This window comes from Canis lupus, chromosome 23, assembly GCF_003254725.2.
Source record: "Canis lupus dingo isolate Sandy chromosome 23, ASM325472v2, whole genome shotgun sequence".
In the NCBI taxonomy this organism is placed as follows: domain Eukaryota; kingdom Metazoa; phylum Chordata; class Mammalia; order Carnivora; family Canidae; genus Canis; species Canis lupus.
Window position 1 is genome coordinate 40,858,379 of NC_064265.1, and position 19,786 is coordinate 40,878,164.

Sequence of the window (19,786 nt, forward strand, 5' to 3'; positions counted from 1 at the left end):
TGTTCCAAATATTAGAAATGGAAGGAAAACTTCCAAACTCATTCTACAAGGCTGGCATTACCTTGATTCCAAAACCAGACAAAGATCTCGCTAAAAAGGAGAATTATAGGCCAATATACATGGATGCAAAAATTCTCAAGGAAATACTACCAAATCCCATCCAACAGAAATTTAACTTTCTATAGGAAATACTTTCCTATGAAAAGACTGGCAACTAATAATTTTTATAAAACCACTTATATAATAATAATTTTTATAAAACTATTTACCCCTCCTCCCCAAATATATCATCATATGGGATTCATTTTGCATCTTGGTAGTTTTCCAAAATAATTTTTAAAACCTCGTTGGGAGCATCTAGCTGGCTCAGTCGGTTGAGCACATGACTCTCTATCTTGGGGACATGAGTTCAAGCCCCAAGTTGTATGTAAAGATTATAAATAAATATTGAAAAATAAAATAAAAAATAAAAAAAACCTCTGGCCCTCATGCTCCTCGTGCTCCAAACTGCTTTCTCTATCATCCTTCAGTGAAAGGATTAAGTGCCCTTTCAGAGTCTCTTGCCCTATTCCTATTCACTCTTCAAACCATTACAATTTGGCTTCTTCCATCATCACTATATTTAAACTGCTTTTGTAAAGGTTACCAATAAATCTCATGTTCACAAATTTAAAACACCCTTCTAATCTTACATTTTTCTGAAATATTATTAATTTTGACCATTTTCTCATGAAATCTTTTTTTTGCTTGACACCCATTACTCTAAATGATCTAGCTATTCTTTTAATCAGACAGGTCACACTTTCTTGGTTTCCTTTGCTTGTTCCTATTTCTAAATATCACAGAGTCCCAGTTGTGTATCCTGCAAAATTAGCAATGCCTTCTTTCTTTGGCACAGTCCTTACAGTAATCATTTTGATCTCAGTTTGAAGAAAATTAAAGCCATTAAAAAAACAGATAGGTTAATTAATGTGATTCACCATTATCTTATTTCTTATCATGTAAAATTCCATGCACTACCCACTCTGGTCTTAGACTAAAACTAGATGGATTCTTCGGTATAAAATTTCTGGACCTAAGACCAGACAAGTTTCAATATAGTCACTAGATATGTTTATCATTATAATTATAAATGTAAAACAGAGAAATTTTTCACATGGCCTATCTGAAAATCTTGGTAGTCAACTAGGCTATGGCTTTTTTCCTTGGGGCATAATTAGCATCTCTGTACAGTTTTGTTTTATCTTACTTCCAATGCAAAAAAATACATTTCTGTCTAGTTTAACCGTAAGGACATATACGCCAAGAGAATAAGCAGGTGGGCTTTGCTAACTAAGATTATTAAAGTAGGGAAGTTTCAAGTTTCATATAATTTAAGCTCTTTGCAGATTGTGCCATATTAAAGATGGCTGAAGAGTCTTTGACACTTCCACTATTGAAAGGCAGGTGTGTTTTCATATTCTTTTTGATATGATCTGGCTTGTGACTGCTTTAATAGCAGAGTATAGAGCATCAGACATTATGGCTTACGGCTTTCAACAGGTTTATACTCTTGGGGATCCCTAAGATGCCATGTATTAGATCTAACTAACCTCTGAAAAGCCCATGTGGGGACGCCTTGAAACTAAAGGAAGAAACAAATGTGTGAGATGATCCCATTCTTCCACCTACTGCCACTAAGTCACAAGACCACTGAATACCAATAAGTGACCCCAGTCAATGCCCCATAAAGAAGAATCCAACAGCCAAGTCATACCTGATTCCCTGATTCAAAAATTGTGAAATACAATTAAATTTTTATAATTTTTAATCAGTCTGCTAGGCAAACTAGCCTATAACAAAATTTGAGATAGCCATAACAAAATGTGGCAACTGGCAGTAATGTGGCACCATACTAGAAATCCAAAACATGTGGCATTGACTTTAAAACTAGGTTGGAATCTGAAAGGATCTTAAAGAGATTTTAAGAAGAGTTGGAAGACCTGAGAAGGCTGTCTATAAGATCCTGAGTGGTAGAAAATTGTCATTGGAAGCTAGAAAAAACTGGACCTTTGTCATATAAAGGTAAGAAGTTTGGCAACATCAACACATGTCACATTGGGGAAATTAGCAAAATACTAGGTGTCTTCCATACAAATATGGAATTGGCTTTTTTTCAGCTGTCTATGATAAAATAAAAGATAGATGTACTAAGCCAAAAAATATAGGCTTTTAGTAGAATTTAGGGGAAAGTAAAAGCATCTTAGTAGTTTGTTAAAACACTCACATAGAAATTTATACTACACTATATGTGAATTATCTTCAATTTAAATAAAATCTTGAGAGAAAATAAAACACTCATATACACACACATCAAAACAAAGCCAAACAAAACAATGTGTTTCTTATCCTAGTCTCTTCCACCAAAGGATTTTCAAAGTAAGAAACAGCCTCAATGGGAGGTGGAAGGTAGGGAAAATGGGTGAAGGTAGTCAAAATCTATGAATTTCCAGTTAAAAGATAAATAATTCTGGGGTTATAATGTACAGCATGGTGACTATAGTTAATAATACTGAATTATATACTTGAAAGTTGTGAAGAGAGTAGATCTTAAATGTGCTCATCACAAGAAATAAAATCATAACTATGTAAGGTAATGGCATCATTCTGCAGAATATATCATATACATTCTTGATATATATATATATATGTATATATATATCAAGCAGCCAGATTATATGTCAATTATATCTCTATAAAGCTTAAAAATAGGAATAGCCTCAAGGATCAGGGACAGATATGTGGGATATTAAGTCATAAGATCACAGATCTTTTCAGGTATACAAAAGGCCTTTCAAGGAGCTTAAAAATATGTCTTGAAGTCTTGCTGTTTTAAATTATAGAATCTCTAAGAATCCTAAGCACTTTGTGGTACAACACTCTTGTATACCACCCAAGATAGCAAAAAGTATGTCTCAAAAAGGCAGGATATGAGTGTGGTCATTTAATGAAATTCATTAAAAACTGACAGTATTTGCTATAATGGTAAAAAACAAAAAGACGCTTTGGACTCCCAAATATACAATTGGAAGGAAGGCAGGGAAAGCCTACTCAGTTACCTAGGCTATTGCTTTTGAAAAAGGATGGATATCTCAGAGGATGATGCCAAGAACACAGAAAGTAAAGACCATATTCAAAGAGAACAATGGACTGGAGACACACAACCTGTGAACAGAACCAGGCCCTAAAAAAGGAAAATCCTCTGCCCCAGATTAAGAGACCTTGAAATATTTGCCCTGTAAGATTTCAGAATTCTTATGGACCAGTGACTTATGGTCTGCTTATTGGCCTCCCTATAGGCTCCCTGAAAAAAAGTGTCTGTTCAGCCTATCTGTTCCCTCCCCCATTATTTGTTGGTTTGTGAATGGCATCTAGCTACTCTTTTCATTTGTATGTCTATGGATCCAATAGAGCCATACCCAAGGAGCTTCCACTGCTCTTAGACTTGACTTAAATCAGGAGCTCCTGAACCTCAAGTTTGTTACCATAATTCAGAAAAGACTTTTGAGAGGCCTAGGATTAGGGTTAACATAATTTGCATGTTTGAAGAATGTAAATAATTTGCAGCCAGAAAGGTAGATTCTTGAAAATGACATCTTTATAAACACTCCCCTAGGTGATGTGACCTTGTATCTGCTCCCTTAAGAAATGAATTCAATTTCTCCTCCCCTGAACTCTGGGTTTGGTCACATGTTTTGCTTTGACCAATAGGATAATATCAAGTATGTTTCAATTAGAGACTTAAAAGGCATTTATCAACTGAGACTTGATCTCTCGGTGCATTTGAAAGTACAGAGCCCCACATAAACAAGTGTAGGCCTCTGCCAAACTACAGGATGATAACTGGCCACATGAAGGGAGACTGAGATGCTATAGCCAATATCTGCCATTCAACAGCATATCAATAAATCTAACTTAGATCATCTAGCCACCATCAACCTCCCAGAGTCATACAGCCAAATGGGAGAATCTAAATCAATATGAGCAGAACCATCTCAACTAGAACTGCTCAGTAGCTCCTGAACAATGTACTAAATAGAATGCTCTTTGTTTTTGTTTTTGTTTTTAAGATTTTATTTAATTATTTGACAGAGAGAGAGCATAAGCAGGAGGAATGGCAAGCGGGGGGGGGGGGGGGCAGAAGCAGGCTCCCAGCAGAGCAAGGAGCCTGACTCAGGGCTAGATCCCAGGACCCCAGGATCATAACCTGAACTGAAGGCAGATGCTTAACAGACTGAGCCATCCAGGTGCCCAGAACACTTGTTATTTTTAAGCTGCTGAGTTTCAGGGTGGTTTGTTGTGCAGCATAAGTTTACTGATGCAACAATCTTAGCCTATATCCTAGCTAATGTAGAAAAGTGGTATAAGAAAGTAGGGTGCTGTCATAAAAATTGCCTATATTTCTATCAGTCATATTGGAGGCAGCAAGGATAAATGCAGAGCAGGCTAGAAAGCTAATGATGTATATTATCCCATGGCAAAATATCACTAAAGCTGCCACCTGAAATACCTTGGAAGTTACACTACATTCCAACACAGCCTATAATTTTGTATAAGTGGTTGCTTTTAGGATGTGTGTGTGTGTTTCAACAATTATTCAAAACATGCTTCAATAAAATCAAGAAAGATACTCTACAAACTCTTTACTAGGGAGAGGGCTCCCAACCTTCTCATTCCCTATTCTTATTCAAAGAAAATTCTATACCCAACATCCTGTTGGTAATGAAATAGAATTTTTTTCTAAAATAATATAGAAAAATCAAATGGAACAACCTCCCACTGGAGGACCAAAAGTACGTTTTTGTACTTAAAAGGATACTCTTGTTTGATATACAGCTTTGTGGAAGCCAATCTCAAGATGGCCCCCATGTCTTGTGCATACACCTTCTAGTATGTATGACCATGTGTGATCCATTCATATGATGAGTAGGATATTGGGGGAGGGGTGACAGTATGTAATAATCTGAGGCTAGATATAAAAGGCATCGTCACTTTTGCTTTTGTCACTTGGATCTCTCAAATTGAGGGAAGCCAGCTGCCATGTCATATACTTAAGCAGTCATGTGGAAAGAACTATAGGGAATTGGGTGGAGGACTGAGGCTTCCTGCCTACATCCAGCTGGCCATGTGAATGAGCACATTAGTAGTTCTCTAAGCTCTAGTCAAGCCTGCCCATGACTGAATACTTGCCCGAGACCTCATGAGAGATTCTGAGGCAGAATTGCTCAGCAATGAGTCTGCCAAATTTCGCATCTGCCCTATGAGAAATAAAACTACGAGAAATAAAAATTTTCCGTATTATGTTAAGGCAACTACTATTGCGGCAATAAATAATTAATGCAAACTATAAACATTTTATGTTTTAAATTCTACTTGAAGACTGAATTCTTTTTATTTAAAAGCACTGACTTAGGACACAACCCTTGGATTTGCCACTTACCTACTCTGTGACTGGGGGCAAGTTGCTTATCTTTATATACTCATTAATCTGCAGAACGGAATAAAAATAGTAATTACATGATTGATATATGCTAAATTTAAATTAAGTAATATACATAAAGTTAGAAAGGTACTTGGCACATAGTACCCAACCTCTACCAAAAGTCATTTTTATGGAAAGTTTCATGTTTTAAGTTTGAAAATACATATAACACATTTGACTGAATTCTAATATTTCAGGCTTGTTTCTTAAAATATTATACTGAATATAACTGTAACTATTTTTTCTCATAGACTCTTTTTTTTTTTTTTTAAAGATTTTATTTATTTATGCATGATAGTCACAGAGAGAGAGAGAGGCAGAGACACAGGCAGAGGGAGAAGCAGGCTCCATGCACCGGCAGCCTGACGTGGGATTCGATCCCAGGTCTCCAGGATCGCGCCCTGGGCCAAAGGCAGGCGCCAAACCGCTGCGCCACCCAGGGATCCCTCATAGACTCTTTCTAAAACTTGCTTTCACTTCTACCTTTTTTTTTGTTTCACAGAATCATAATGCATTTTGTACTTCTGCTATAGACAAATCAAGCTTTATAAAGATAGGCATGGTGGTTTCTAATAAAAAAAAATAGTCGTCCTAAGGCATAGTATGGAAGATATGTATCACTTCAAGTTCTGGATACAGAGTGGAGACTTCTATTAATATTAAGTATGCACTTCTCCAATTTCAGACTCACATCCTTTATCTGAGCTTCACACTCCTTGGGAGACATATCAAATTGTAATTCTTGCCCTTTTGATGTTTACTACAGCAAATAACTTATTTCCTATGGTGCTATTCATTTTACTCTCATAAATAAAACATTCTTTCATCTATTGTATATTTTATTTGCTATTGAGAGCAAATTCTAAGACTAGCATCAGGATTTTATTTCTTTGGTTTGGCCATTTTATTGTTCCTTAAAGCTACTGTATGTTGGGAATACTTATGCATTACACGTTATGAATATTAGAAGGCTTCACTTTGTATAACTTGTCTGCTTTCCAACTTTCCAAATGACTAATTCTTCCCTAAATAATGCTTCCTTTTCAAGCAAAGTAATTTCTTTTACATATGGTGAAAAGTCATACTCCTAAGGAGTAATAAGGATAAAATTCACTAGCTTAACTCTATATTGAATTTTTAAAACTTTTTACTTCAATAATTCAGGTTAATTATTGAATCATCCATAAGAAAATAAAACGAAAAATGATTACCTACAGTGGCTAATGACATAATAATTTTATAAGATGCTGATTTCTAAATTGAGTATGTATTAGTTCAATATAAATTATCAATAGTTTAAATTTGGGGAAAAATGACAGTAGAATGTTTCATTATATTTATTATATTAATATAATAAGCTAAGAATAACATTTTGAATATGTTATATAGGAGGAAATAGGAAAGGCTATCATGTTTCACTGGTTTTATTTTTGTTTTTTTTTTTTTTTTTTTTTTTTTTTTTTTTTTTTTTTTTTTTTTTTTTTTTTTTTTAAATTTTTTTTAATTTATTTATGATAGGCACACAGTGAGAGAGAGAGAGGCAGAGACACAGGCAGAGGGAGAAGCAGGCTCCATGCACCGGGAGCCCGACGTGGGATTCGATCCCGGGTCTCCAGGATCGCGCCCTGGGTCAAAGGCAGGCGCCAAACCGCTGTGCCACCCAGGGATCCCTGGTTTTATTTTTGACTTGGCTATCACCAACATGGGGAACAGTCACTATGCTTTATTTGCAGAACATTAAACTGCACATACAAGATACTAGCTTCTCTTTGCTAAGATGGAACATACTACGAAAAAAAACAACCATTTAGGTGATGTTTTAAAATATTACAAGTCAATTTGCAAAAGGTAATATTAAATTTTTATAACATTTATTTGAAATTATTTATCTCATGCTGACTATATACCACACATAGCACAGAGATGTAGATAAAGTGACCATTAATCAGTTTCTTGTACTTTAACACTTAAAAGAGAGGATGAGAAAAAAAAAGTGCCACTCTTATTTTCACCCTCATTCTATCTACTTGATAAAGACAGAACCTGTGGCTGTGAGGGAAAAAAAGTTATATCATATAGATACTTGACAGGAGGAGTAATATATATTCCTATAATTAGATATAAATATATATAAAGTACACCCACCAAACACACACATACACACACTCACACTCACACACACACTCAATTCCTTCTCATTTTATAACTCTACACAGACTCTGCTGAGCTTTCTCAGGGATAATATCCACCCTGTATATAAACTGTAAGCAGGTTATATTTCCTTCTAAATGATCCGAGACATTGAAAAAAAAAAAAAAACCTGATTTCTTTCTCCAAATTAGAAGACATGAGTTTTAAGAATTAATTGGTGCAGAATTTTTTAAGCATGTACAATCTAGAACAATATTTACCAGAATATTTTCTTCTATTTGTGCATGAACACTGTCTTATTGTCATGAGCTGTCTAGTCAAAGGTAGGACCTATATCCAAAGTGAAAATAGGAAATACATTTTGGGGGCACCTTAGTGGCTCAGTCGATTAAGTGTCTGCCTTAGGCTCACCCCTTAGGTGGGGTCCTAGGATCAAGCCTGCTTCTCCCTCTCCTAGCTACTCATGCTCTCTGTTGCTATCTCTGTCTCTCTGTGTCTCTGTCACTCTCTCAAATAAATAAATAAAATATTTTAAAAAGGGAAACACATTTTGTATGTGTAATAATTACTTAATTATAAACAATTATCAAGCAGAATCAGACAGGATGGTTTAAGTCCAGAAAAGAAAGACAGAAAAAAAGATGGAAGAAGAAAGAGAGGGAAGGAGGAAGGAAGGTAAATCATCTAGCATTTATTTTTTCCTCAAAAACACTGAATTTACACAAAGTGAAGCACTTGAATGTATTTTCTATTTTTGCCTGAAGGGAGAAGAGCAACAAAGCCTTCTGAGTCTAGAAACTCTGCTAATGACTAGAATATAATGAACGGAAAGGAGATGAGGACTTGTAGCCAGCACACTTGCTTTTGAATTTCTGTTCCATCACTTACCATGTGGTGGTAACTATATCTCGGTCAATACATTTAAGCCAAACCAGTCTTTAAAAAATATAAAAATTGCATTCCAACATTTTTGAGAGATAATTAAATGAAATGGTATATCTAGTGTTCTTGACACTAAACAGTTTTTTAAATATACACACTGTTTGGGGCAATGAGTTGCCATGGTAGACCAGAACTGAACATGTGCTAATTTCCCCTGGTATGTCCTGAGTACAAGTTTTCACATTAAATTCCATGCAGTGATAGTAAAGAACCACATATTCATATATATGTAATTAAAAGAGAGACTATAGATCTTCAAATATTTATCATATAACTGGTCTGGCCTCGTCAGAATGTGCCAGTTAGAAAACTAAGATAAATCAACCCATAATCAAAAGAAAATAGGTATAAACCCCAAATACAAATGTACTCTTTTAAGTGAGATTTATAAAATAAATAGGAATTTCTCTAAGTTCTAAAATAAGCTACACGGTATCAAAATTTGGTTCAAAACCATTGAGAAACCAATTTAAGCCTTTCCTTAAATCATTCTGCTCAAAAGCACAGTTTTATTTAGATGTCTAAGTGAAAACTTATTGGAAAATTAGACATAATAAAATATTTGCCACACTCAGGCAAGCCTGAAACAACTGCAATGTTTAAATTTTTTGTATGAGTTCATAGCATAAAATGTTTCTAGTATTACCTGTATATAATATATACCAAGCTTCCACAGAGTAGAAGTATACTGGAAATATATTTAGGACCTTTTCATTTTAGAGGATGCAAGGTAGGACCCAAGCAAAATCAGAAGAAGGATCAATATTATTTTCCTATTCCAAGTTCCAGTTTGATAATTTGGTAATGCTGATTTAGTTAATCATAGTCAACTCCTCCAAAATTTTGGAGGAATAATTTATTTCTAAAAATGATAAGAAAAAGTAAAATACCATCAAAGGAGAGTAATAACTTTTTGCCTTAAATATCTTATAATATCCAGAAGCTTAAATATCAATACTATCTATTGGGTAGCTAAGAGGCTCCTTGACTATAGCAACTAGTCTCCTGATTTTACATGTTTGCAGAATTAAAAATTATATAAAAATAAATTATTGTAGGGCAATTAGAGAAAGACATATGTGAGGAGTGATGAAGGAGCCAAACTCTGGCTGTTCCAGAAAAATTAGAAGAAAAATACAGTATACATTAGAACTATTCTTTTGTTGATTCCTGTGTGTGCGCTGTTAAATTCGCCAGAAGTTATAATATAACATGAAACAATAATCTTGGTACAAGTATCCTGTCTAGTTTCTGCTTTTAATTAAAATAGCTTTAATATTTCATCAGGATATTTGCAGTGATTTCTAGTCAGTAGTTTTTATTGTACTTAGAATGTTTAATTGTTTTGTCATTTAGAATTTCTATTAGAAATAGTAATAACTGGGTCTTATGAAATATGTTTTCAGATTCTATTGTCAAAGTGCATTTGTTTGTTGCCTTTTCTCATTGATACAATGGGTTAGACTAATAAATATGACAGCAGACAACCTTATATCTGTGATAAATGCAAATAGCTATTGAAATTTACTCATTTAAAATCTTTTTAAGGAAAGAGCTGTTAAACTCTGTAATACACTTTTAACATATCTAATCATTTCTTGATTTAATCTATTATGTTTTTATTTGTTTTCCCATTTTTCTTATTTTCAAATAATTTTTTTAATAAATTAATTTTTTATTGGTGTTCAATTTACCAACATACAGAATAACACCCAGTGCTCATCCCGTCAAGTAGCCCCCTCAGTGCCTGTCACCCATTAATCCCCACCTCCCGCCTTCCTCCCCTTCCACCACCCCTAGTCGTTTCCCAGAGTTAGGAGTCTTTATGTTCTGTCTCCCTTTCTGATATTTCCCACACATTTCTTCTCCCTTCAAATAATTTTTAAATATGGGTGTGGCTTCCAATTTCCAGGGCTACGAGTAAGGAGCTTGGCAGTCCCTACTGTGTACTAAAACATAAAAAACTTAGGGGCACCTAGGTGGCTAAGTAAGTTAAGCATAGAACTCTTGATTTTAGTTCAGGTCATGATCTCAGGGTTGGGATTGAGCCCCACTTGGGATTCTCTCTCTCCCTATCTTCTACCCACTCCCTCCCTCTCACACACAGGCGCTCTCTCTCTTAAAAATGAAATAAAATAAAATAAAAATTGAACAGACTAAAAATGAACAACTCTTCTCAGATCTATAAGAGAGGGGAGGACACAGGGCAGCCTACAGGCCCCAAGAATGGAGAGACAGACTTGCCAAGTAGGATATGTGGCTTACTGGAGCAGAGATTCACATGTGGAAACCACTGAGGCAACCAGGGTTAGGGTAAGAAAACCTGAAGTGTAATTGATAGCTTGCTGGTGGCTTGATATGAATAAATCTGAGTGTTAAACACTCTAAGGGATCCTGTCACAAGTGGGCAGCACCCATAGTATTGTGAGACTTATCTCCAGGATTTCAGATATCTCCAGGAGCTCATTTCCACAGTAAATATAGGAGAGAAATCCCCTTTGGCTTCAAGTAGGGGAAAAACCGTTTTGAAATGTAAGACCACTGTGTTCTTCTCAACAAGGCCTGCCCTCAGGGGAAACTAGTTAACCAGAGCCTAACTAGCTGTTGTATTATCAAAACTTAACTGATTTGTGAAAGAGGAATACCTAATTCCAGCCAGCTTTAGCTCTCCACCTGGGAGAAGAGAAACACACATTTCTAGCCACAAATATACATACTATAGCCATTTTTTCCAAACTTAATTGGAGAGAAAAAAACACCTAAAAAACAGTTTTGAAGTTCACCTTCCACAAGCATAGGCTCACCAAAAGACTGAGCTCTAACCATAAGAGTATACAATGCTTCCCCTCCTCCACACTTCACCACCATATCAATAAAGGCCTATTTACAGCAGTTCTTTTGACCCAGTACATCAAATCTGGCTATCAAGAAAAAAAATTATAAGGCATACCAAAAGACAAAACACACAATTTGAAGAGACAAAGCAGAATCAGACATGGCAGCGTGTTAGAATGATCAGAATGGGAATTTAAAACAGCTAAGATTAATATGCTAAGGGCTCTAATGAATAAAATAGACACCATGCAAGAACAGATGGGCATTTTATGCAGAGAAATGGAAATTTTTTTTTAACATTTTTTCTTTTTTTTTTTTTAATTTTTATTTATTTATGATAGCCACAGAGAGAGAGAGAGAGGCAGAGACACAGGCAGAGGGAGAAGCAAGCAGGCTCCATGTTCCGGGAGCCCGACGTGGGATTCGATCCCGGGTCTCCAGGATCGCCCTGGGCCAAAGGCAGGCGCCAAACCGCTGCGCCACCCAGGGATCCCCAGAACCAAAACAAAGTATTAAAGATCAAACACTGCAATAAAAATGAAAAAGGCCTTTGATGGGCTTATTAGTAGACTTAACATGATGAGAAAGGAGTCTCTGATCTAGAGGACAGATTCATTCATGAGCTCACTCCTAAAACCACAAAAGTAACTCCTAACTATCTGGATTTATCTTATGTAATTTTCTATACAGATAACTTATTATATGCACAAATCACTGGCATTATTGGTACAATGCTGTAGCCTTGAAATCAAAGGCTTTAGGTTTAGAGATTAGGATTACAAAAATACGCGCATACCTACATGTTTACATAAAATCTTTGGCTTCTGATTCAAACCAACAAGGATAAAACTACCTTCAAAAATCAATGTTGTCTTTTTTCAAATTTTTTCAAATTAAAAGTAATGACATACTTTTTTCTTTGCTTGGAGTGGTTAAAAGACGAATTTGGGAAAAGATCGTGAAAAAATAGGAACCAAGGTAAGCAGATTTTTTGTTCTTAGTTTGTTCATTCATTTTGTTTTCAATGATATATTTTGATAAAAAGTACTGATAACATTCCTGCTAAAACGATGCCCAATGATTTCCAGTGGAACAGAATTAATTGCAAGAAAAGAGTGGAAAGAGATTATAGTATGACATATTTAAATGTGGGTTCTATAGTACTGTATGTATGTATTGGAGAAAAACGAGGGCTTTAGTTTTCTTTTTCTAGAGTTTTAAGGCATCATATAGATTTCTAGTTAGTACTTTCAATATTTGATATCTGATATGTCAGTCACAATAGTCTTTCATAGGATATATTTAGAATCAGAATAGATCTCAGTATTATAATAACACATTATTGAGTAGAATTGGACATTAGCCTCAGTTTCACCAGCCTAAGTTCGTTAAAACTTCAATACAAATATAACAAATTAATACAAATTAAGTAATTACATATATAATACCAGAGTTCAGATATTTTAGTGAAAGATTAAATTTTATTTTTTGAATGATTGCATTAAGCAAATAAAGATTCCCTTGTTCTTTCAGTCATATCAACTTTTTAAGGTGTCCGACAACATCCTATCATTCTAGTGATATTAAATCTAGTCTATTTTAAAATTGTTTTATAAATTTTTCTTCTATTCATATTCTCTTTAAGTTGCTCAAGTTAATATAATTAAAATATTTTAATGGTGAAATCAGAACCTCTAGGATTAGTGGAAAAGGAATTTTGTCCCTACATAGAGTGTTTTTTTTATTTTTCATTCATTCAAATTTCATTATTCATGAACTCATTCCACATTTACTCATCATTTCCCTATTTTTAAGATATTCATGGTAGGTTGGTTTATTGGTACAAAAATAAAGGACCTTCCCCGAATTTAAGAACTTTGGCTAGTATTCATAGATAGGTTGTCTCTAGTAGATGAGTAGTTGTTAAAAACCCATTTATACTTGAAAAGAATAGGCTATAACTGAAGAATTCCAACAAGGGTTCAGAGGCCTCATTAGTATCAGACATTTTTGTTATCCAACTGCAAGGAAAAGTAAAATATTCCACATTGAGAATAGTTACTCAAGTGAAATTATACTTGGGGGGCAAGTTGCAAATGTAGAATAGTGAAGTCCCAAAACTGCCTGAATTAAGGATGGACATTCTCAAAAGTCTGCCTCCCTCTGTGTCATTATGTACATGGTTATAGGACCATTTGAAGCTGCATCTTAACCTATGAAATGTTCTGTGCATATTTACATCTCTTCTCTCTGATAGTACTTAACACACAGTGATGCCTCATAAATATTTGTTTAATGAGTAAAATAAACTAAAATACTTTGTAAAATGAGAAATGCCATGAAAATAACACATCTGAGTTTAAAGACCAAATAACTTACTAGTCTTAATAAACACTGATATTCCCCAAAACAGTTAGTAAACTGTTCCTATGCTATGCTATGCTTCATAGTACTTTTAAAATCTTCCCTAACACCCATGACATTTTTAAAAGTCATAAAGTTTAATTATTCTAGTCTAGCATCAATTGTAGATCACAAGTTCTTATAACAAATCAATTTATTTAAAAGTTATGTTTTGTGTTATGACCCCTTATGATAACTAACTATCCCCAATACTTTGTCATTTTTCAAAATGTTCTGATGTATAATTCCTCCATTTTAACTGACCTTGTATCAAAACTTTCTATCTCAGGGGCACCCAGTAGGCTCAGTTGGAAAAGCCTGAGACTCTTGATCTCAGGTGTTCTGAGTTTGAGCCCCACATTGGGTATAGAGAATACTAAAAATTAATAAATAAGCTTAAAAAATATTTCTACCTCAAATCAATACATTTAATATTTCTATTTCATCTTTTGTCTCTGTTAACATAAAAAATGACTTATGTTTGCAGCAGATGGCAAATGGCTTCAAGATCAAAATAATAATTTAGTAATATATTTAAAAACAAATTAGTTATATGAAAACCTGTCCACATTAAGACTTGTACAAAATACTCATTACAGCTTCATTCAGAATAGCAAAAATTGATAAACAACCAAAGTATGTATGAATAATCAATAAAATGGATCCAAGTACTATGTGATAACAAGCAACAAATTGCCAATATGCATAATATACATGAATCCTAAAGGCTTTATGTTAGGTGAAGGAAGTCCACCACAAACAACTTGATAGTGGATGATTACATTTTTTAAGTTCTAAGCGAGGCAAAGCACAGGGATGGCAGATCTGTGGTTGCCAGGAAATGGGAATGAAAAGATAGGTTGAAACTGCTGGAACATATAGAGAAGCAAAAAATCAAACCCAAACGAAGAAGGTTGCTGCAAAGTTAGCCATCACTTTCCCAAAAGAGTCAAAGCTCAGAGCGCAGAAATGAACAATATGTCCATCAATTTTCAGGTCATGGATAAAGCAAGGCAGAATAGAGAAAGATGACATATATTTCCAGGTACCATTCAGTAGTAACTTGCAGAGCTCCACACCACACTCTAGCAAAGGCAGTGAGGAAAGAAAAGGTGCAAAAAAACATGTTATGTTCCTTCCAAGCATTGTTTACTCTAGCTAAACCACTGAATTAGAGTCCAGTGGTTTTCAAACTGTTGTCCAGAGGCTATTTTTGTAATAATACAAATTCCTAATATTATTGTTGTCTTTTTCAAGCTCATTCTCTCACTATGTAGATTGGGAAACTTCTCAGAGACTATATATTGCAATGGCATCATTTCTCTGAAGGCTAATGGAATGTGCGTTTATATAGTCTTGGGTTTCAGATGTTTGGGGGTTTAATTATAAATATGGTAAACATTAGAAGAGAGAACTCAAATAAAACTGTGGAAATAAGTCATAAGACCCAAAAGTTTGAGAATTGTTAGCATAGGTAAATAAATAATGGACCACCTACCAAGATTGGGTCTGGAACTACCCTTCCCCTCCAGGATAATAAGCAGTATTTGCTTCCAGGTTCAAGCTGTGAGAATTAGTTTCTAACCACAGCAAAATATTTGCATGGAGAGCTCATATGGTTGAAAAGCAGAACATAGCCAAGTTCACTAACAGACCACTACAGGGGACACAGATGAAAAGGACAAAACTCTAAATGTCCCTCCATTCAACAAAATAACATTACCCTAAGGCAGTTCAATACATAGGACAATCCTTATTTTACAGACTTTATGACAGACACATGCTCAGAGGATGCCCAAAGGCAGCTAATTCAGAAGAATAGAGACTAACACAACCACAGGAAAATATATTACTTCTCATAGTGTTACTCTCAAATATAAAAGCACAACAAAGGACAAATAAATATTTGAGAAAGGTAAACAAAATGAAAGAAAAGTTTGCTCTAAACAGTAAGAATAATTGGTCCAGTCAAAACCTGGATTTATGAGGATCAAAAAAAAATACTATGCAATAATAGATTCGAAAGTATGTTATATTCAGAAAAATGCATGAACTTCTCAGAACTTCAACAACTTTACCTCTAATTTAGCAAGAAGACTGGAATGAGTTATCTCATTAGTTATGTCTGATACCAACTGACTGACAAAGCAACAAGTCCTTTGTCTTGAAAGTTTTGACTATTACTGATCCTAGAATTATTATAACAAAAACAAAGGACAATATAAAAGCATTTTCACATACATAATGACCAAAAATACTTAACTTCCTCATTGTCTTCCTAAAAAACTTCAATTTTCTCAACAATTAAATAAGTTTCTAAGATCTTTCATTTTCCTAATCAATAAAATTCTACATCATTTCAAATGAGTCATTTCTGCTTGGTATTTATTAACAAAGCCAACTAAATATCAGCTATGAAAACAAAAAAGGACTTGAGGAAGTGCACTAGAAAATATAAATGAGGAAGATAGGCTCTGTATCTAACCTAGGAGTGCAGTGGACAAATGTGTCATTAGACAGGGGCAACAGCCCAATAGTATATAGGTCCAAATTATGTAAAGAGAATGAACGAGAACTTCCAGTGAAGTGATTAGAAATGACTCATGACTCTGCACCTTCACTGCATAATTGATGAGACCTATGCCTAAAATCTTACATTCGATTATTTACCTTCCAGGGCAGATATATGAAGCAAGCAAACCTACCTATATCAATCAAGATGTTGTTGCTAAAACAACAACACATCAGCAGTGCCTGAGAAAACCAACATTAATATCTTGCCAGTCAAATGTCCATCATGGATCAGCTGGGGGCTCTACTCTGCTTTGTCTTCACCCAAGGGCCCATGCAAAATAGGCTCCATTTGGGGACTTCCATGTTTGCTAAGGTGAAAAGGAATGCACATGGTAAATGGGACCAAGCTCAACATTTTTAGCTGGAAGTTTACAAAGTGCATGTTTTCACCCATGTTTTATTCACGGAAGCACAGCTAGCTTTAGGAATAGTGCACTGAAATCCTGTGCTTGGAGGACAAATGGTCATAACTTTTTGCTGAATAGCATTTATGACTGATATATTTCATAGAATTATTACCTTTTATTTTATCACATCATTTTTGATAATAAGGATTAAATTTATTCCTAAAAAGGAGAGGTATTGATAAATTTAGCACACACAGATTTGAATCTAGTTTTTTTTTTTTCTCCTGTTGCCAAAGATTCCTTGTGTAATTGGGGCAAATCACCCTATCTAAGATCTCCCATTTCGTCAGGCATAAAATCAATTTAAGACCTTCATTTCTTTATTAATAAAATCCTAGATGGTTTTAAAGAGACTTTCCCTGCTGGCTTGACATTTGCTTCTACATTACAGACAAGAAAGTAAGAAATTTAATGCACAGATAAGTTAAGTGACTTAAAGAATTTCACAGGACATGTTAGTAATCTGTTTGAAATATACTACATCATTTATATAACTAAGGTTACATATATTTTATGTCAAATGCACATGGTGAAAATAAAAAGGAAAAAAATGCACATGGTGAATCTCCCAAAATAAAAACAAAGAAATAGTAATCATAATTGCAACCACAGAAATGGAACCTGTCTTTACAAGGCCAAATGATCTATTTACTTTTTCAAATCTCCATTTGCATATCACATACTGGGCTCTTAGAGGTTAATGGTTATAGAATGAAAAAAAATGAGATAAATGTGGAAGAGAACTGAAAAATTTGTCATGTCATAGTCCAGACAGTATCTAAGATGTATTGCATAAAATATTTGTCAGCAAATGCACTTCAATCTCTGTAGGATTCTCTACACTTGAAAGAACAGATGTTCATTGTGTTTGATGAGCTACAAAACCATTGCCTGCACTGAAAACAAAACAACCAGGAAAGAAGTGACATTGACATTGACATGCAGCAAAAGCAGTCCCTTCACAGCAAATTTGTGTTCAATGGCTTTTACCTTCCTTGAGTATTCTGTGAGGTTCTAGTAAAAAAAAAATCAAGAAAATAGTTGTTTATTTTGCTTGATTTTATTATGGATTTGCTTACTTCATTTTCCTCTCAAGATGGGAGTCAGAATATTAAATATATGTAACACATTTTTTTTTAATTTTCAGCAATACAAGTAATACAAAAATGATTGTGTTCTCTTTATAAAAATGGGATATTAGTAATGATAAATGATTTACAAATTAAAATTGTTTTTCATATTCTCCTCTATCTCCCAGAATCAGTTACTGGTTTTAATTTTTTTTTCTGTATGTTTACAAGCAATAATATCTGATAATATGCCTGTGTATAAAGTTTATATACACTGTAAAGTTTAATTACACTGTAAGTATAAATATGCTTATCTTTGTTACGTATGTAATATTCAGGCTATAAATAAAGTCATAGGATGTTTATTATTGTGTGCATTGTATTCTTTCTCAAAAGAAAGATCCTGTTTGATTTTTTTTAAGTTCAGTACAGAGCTAATATTAAGTCAGTATGTTCTTATATGATTACCACAGTTCTTGAAATGTAGTTTTTAAAATGTAGAAATAATTCCATGCTTGTATTTACCCCTAGCTAGTAGCAATACGTTTACCCCAAGCCAAGCCCTCCTACTTCCCCCAGCTAACTTATTTTTCCCTAAAGAGCCCCATGACCCAGCAACTACAAAGTTAACACTTGGCCTAGCAGATCTTGCACCAGTGCCCTGGGCAGTCAGTAACTTTTCTTTCTTTCTTTTTCTTTTTCTTTCTTCTTTCTTTCAAGATATTTATTTATTTATTTATTTATTTATTTATTTATTTATGATAGACATAGAGCGAGAGAGAGAGGCAGAGACCACAGGCAGAGGTAGAAGCAGGCTCCATGCTGGGAGCCCAACACAGGACTCGATCCTGGGACTCCAGGATTGCGCCCTGGGCCAAAGGCAGGTGCTAAACCACTGAGCCACCCAGGGATCCCGTCAGTAACTTTTCTGAATCACCAAAGCACTTAATTATTCTCAATATCACCCCTGGATATATCAAAATATAATTTGTCATTTTGCCATTGGTAATTTCTTCTCTCACTTTCTTATGTTACTTCTCTTCATTTCATTTTCTACCTTCTAAAAACTATAAAATGTAAAACAAACAAACAAAAAACAACAACTATAAAATGTAATTATAATTGCCTTAGTGTGATGGGGGTAGGGTTTTTTTTCTATGTTGTTTATTGCTAGATCCCAAGTGCCAGGCATATGGTAGGCTCAGTGAATGTTTATTGAATTAATATTCTCATGCTTCTGCCAATATTGAAAATCTTTATAATTTTTGCTAGTAAAATAAATTGAAAATATCACATCGGTCAGTTGAAATCGAACATTGTATTTCAAATGGTTATGGTTTATATAAACATATATATTCTATAAATTGCCAGGTTATATGCTAGTTTATTGGTAACAGATTTTTTTCTCTATTGTTTCTCTCATATTGTTTTTCAATAAATTTTTTAGATCCTTATACATTATCTGAGGGCTACTTTGCTTCTGGGGGGTATTTTGCTTCTGATATAATTATCAATTATTCTTTCCATTCATTTAAATTTAATTTGCAGATACAGTCTGATTTCTTTTATAATTCCAAGGTAGAATTATTTAAATTCCATTACTTAAATATTTTGCTTTTTTTCCTAATTACCAATGTCACTTCACTGCAGTAAGAAAAAGGGGCTTGCCTGATTTTTTTAATTTTGAAAATGTACTTTTAAAAATTTTCAGTAAAAGTTAGTTACATTAGACAGGGTGAGAAGGTTTGTAGCCTTACATTATACAACCCCAGGGCCTTGGTGAACTATTATGTAAATGTTCTTTCTCACTCTTCTTGTTCCACAGAGGATGTGAGGGCTCAATTCGCACGGTCACTCCGTACTCAGGCTTTTGGAGACTCCAA